Consider the following 3,791-nt stretch of genomic DNA (forward strand, 5'->3'; position numbering starts at 1 on the left):
AATGGCGAAGGCGCGGCAGCGACGGAGGAGAATGGAGGCGAAGGCGCGGCAGCGACGGAGGAGAATGGAAGCGAAGGTGCAGTAGCGAAGGAGCAGTTATATTTCTCAAATCGAAGGAGAATGGAGGCGCAGGTTATACTGGGTTTTTATCTAATGGTTCAACCTTGTAATTTGTTAAGATTCTGAAGGGTACCCAACGTCAATACAAAAAATTCATTAAACTCCCGAAAGAAAAAAACGCGCTGGCTTTTAAGGAGAAGGAGGGGGATACCAGCTTCTCCTTTTCCCTTAAAAACACCTTCTACTTTTTAAAGAAGGAGCTTGTTTTTAACTTACCAAACACCAAAACCTGGTGTGCTTATAAGCCACAGGAGCTTATAAGCTGCACCAAACGCACCCTTAGTAGCTTTGATTACCCTTGAGGATAATGTATATTAGCTCGGTTATGTGCTAAGTCTTAGATTTTATTTTCGAATATTTGAAGGTTGAAGTTTGTTATTTCATTTGGTATTTATGTGATGAATTAGAAGATGGTTTTTGTTATATTGTGGTGGTGGTTGTATTGTGGGGAGCGAGTGGCTCCAGGAGTTGAGGTTGGATGTGTCAGTATAGGAGTGTGGTTTGAATTTTTCAGGTAAGGGTTGTCCATTTTCAAGGGAGGTTATGCCGAATTTTTCAGTAAATTTTCCTTGGAGGTGGTCCCCGCAAGACTTACTTCGGGTTTAAGGGTGAAATTCTGGGTGGGTCTTGACATTCTATTTCGACACAGGTATTAAAGTTGGTCTATTCGATGAGCTTTACATGTTTCTATAATTGGAATTGAGATTGGTTGGGTGTTGAAGAAGTTGGGTTTTGGCAGAGGAGGACCGCCGTGTGTGCTACTGTGCGCAACGGTGGTGGAGGTGTTTCTATTGTTTTCTGGCTTTGAATTTGTATGCTGGAGTTAGATTGATGATTAGTATGTTGTCTGGAATTATAGAAATTGTAAAATTGGAGGTAGGGAGCTGAGTTGTAGGTTTGTTTGGGTTTACTGTGTTTGGTGTTGGCAATGGTGGTAATGGTGCTGTTTCAATCTTAGTTTAGTGATTTCCAGTAGTTATGAATCTCAAAGCATGTTTGTGATTGTTATATATGTTGGAATTAGATGAATTGGAGAATTGGAAGCAGTTGGGATTCTGGCAATGGGTGACCACTGTGAAGTTACTGTTTTGGGTGACGGAAGTTTCACGTAGTTGCTGACATTGTTAATTTACTGATTATGAAGGAGTAAAGCTTTGAAGTATGATTGTTATAGAGATGGAAAAGTGTAGCTGACAACAAGAAATGGATAGGTGATGCCTATGGAGAATCTAAGTTGAGCAAGATGGGTGTCCTTAGTAATTGTGAGGACTATGATCATTTTCTATTTTGGACTAAGTTAATTGATCATCTTGATTTGGAATGATTCGATGCAAAGACCAAACGAGATGATTCGTGGTGGCGACTGGAAGGTGTTCAATCTTTTGATCAATTACGTCGACGAGACGACAAATGCTGTTAATGTATTTGGATTAGATTCATGATCATTTGAGGCTCAGATATATATTCCTAGATCTCTGTAGTGCCAATCTCTTTCTTGATCAGCACCCTTGTAAGTTGTAACATCATTTGTTTTTAAGCAATGAACTTACCTGTCCGAGCCAAACCAGCAAGCTTTTGGTAAAATAATGACCATATCCTATGATTTGTGTTCTTAATTACCATGTCTCTCTTCTTTATTTAGTGCGAAGAACCAAGGATTCTTTCAGAGAGATAACTATCAATTTGTAGTTACATGGATAGTTACATAGATGGATAGTTACATGGATAGTTACATTGATAGTTACATGGATAGTTACATGAATAATTACATAGATGCATAGTTACAAAGATAGATAGTGTAGTCGGTAGTTGATAACTACCTTCCCCGCCTATAAACCAGTCATGAAACTTGTAGACCGACATCCGGGCTACCTCGCCATAGTGATAGATTATTGGTACCACATCGGGAAGGTGCTCTCCCAAGCTCCACAAGAATGCATCATAAGAAAATATATGTATAGTTTGGCCCACATGAGAAATATGTAAAAGGAGGGAACCTTTCTTAGTTATAAAAGGAAGGTTTCCCATATGTAGAAAGGATCTAATCTGATGGATAGAGGACTGAATCTCTCTCTCCCGATCCCAAAGGCCTATTGGCCATGATAGTTGATTGTAAAGTGGACGTAGCCATGTCCTCCGATGGCATGGTGAACCACTATATGTCCTTGTCTCTTGCCCATGATTGTCTGTTGTCCGTGTTCCACCATGATTCTACATAGTCCCCGGGATTATGCAGAAACATTTGGCGCCGTCTATGGGAATCATTACAAAAAGTTACGTTGCTCTACCACCGAGAGGCATTCCACCAACACATGGAGGTAGACCAACCAGCAAACTCATGAAGGAAAGTCAGCACATGGTATCCGGTATGCAGGCCCAAGCCAGGCCCAACCATCAGGCGGAGCAGCTTGACCCGCCCAGGAGCCCTTCATCACCAGGTCGTCTTCAAAAAAAAAAAAAAAAACTACGGGTCTGTAGGCGAAACCCGGAGATGGTCCACCGGGAACCGATGAGTTCAAACAATCACCAGAGCAGCTTAGCCAGGCAAACCGGAGCTTCAGGGGTAAAGACGTACGCCACCCGGCCAAGCTCTGATTATCAGGAGAGGTGCCGATCCGGGAGGATTGAGGAAGCAACCGGTTGGGATCATGGTGCCGCAGCTCGCCGGAGTCTCTAGGAAATTTACTCTGGACACCCGGCCAAGCTCCTCTCTCGGGACCCGAAGCTTAGTCACGTCGGCCGGGAGCTTCGCCGGTGACGACCGACTCGCCCCGTTGCCCGGTCATTTTCTCTCCCGGAGGCTCCAACGCTAGGTCCGATGCATCCCCCGAAGGCTCCAACGCCGGGTCCGATGGCTCCTCTCCCAGTGACCGGTCTCTCGCCAACTCCCGGTGACCTTGCCTCAAGCTCGCCAGCAGCTAGCCTCCCGGTGACCCTGCTTCAAGCTCAGCAGCAGCTAGCCTCCCGTTCTCCGGCTAAGGAAAGAAGAGGAAGTCGGTCTGGACACCCGTGATTCTACTCTGGGTACCCAGCTCAGTAGCAGCTTTCGGGAGCCTGGAGAGAAGGGAAAGAAAGGAAGATGCAAAAAAAAAAAGAGGAAGAAAGAAAGAGGACGTCTCCGGGTATCAAAAGGGAGAAGGCTCAATGTCTCGGTAGAAAAAAAAAAAAAGAAGCGCTATGGACACCTAGAGGGACACCCGGACCTGTGTAATCCCTTGATCTCAAGCGAGATGCACAAGCAGCAGTGCGAACAGCCGATAATTACTCATCGGATCCCGGAGGCCTTCAACAAAAAGCTGGTGGGATGAAAGAAAGAAGAGGGAAACTTATAGCAACATGATACTACCTTCCCGAACCCTACCTTGGAAGTCACAGTGTTCACAGTTCACACTTTCAGGTCTACTGGGTGCACCCATTCAGCAGCTATTTTCACAGATAAGTCCCTATCTCGTTGTTTTGTGAAAGTTCATAACATTGATGCCATGATTTCGTCCTACTTGCAAGTCAACCTGTATGTATATGAGTATGCATGCTGGTCAGTAGGTTTTGGCATTAGACCTACAGGCATAAGTCATTAAAATCCCGAGTAATATCAAGCGGGATAGGCATTAGACCGAGAGGCATAAGTCATTAAAATCCCGAGTAATATCAAGTGGGATAGGCCATTCGAC

The sequence above is a fragment of the Fragaria vesca genome, linkage group LG1 (assembly GCF_000184155.1).
Source record: "Fragaria vesca subsp. vesca linkage group LG1, FraVesHawaii_1.0, whole genome shotgun sequence".
NCBI lineage: Eukaryota > Viridiplantae > Streptophyta > Magnoliopsida > Rosales > Rosaceae > Fragaria > Fragaria vesca.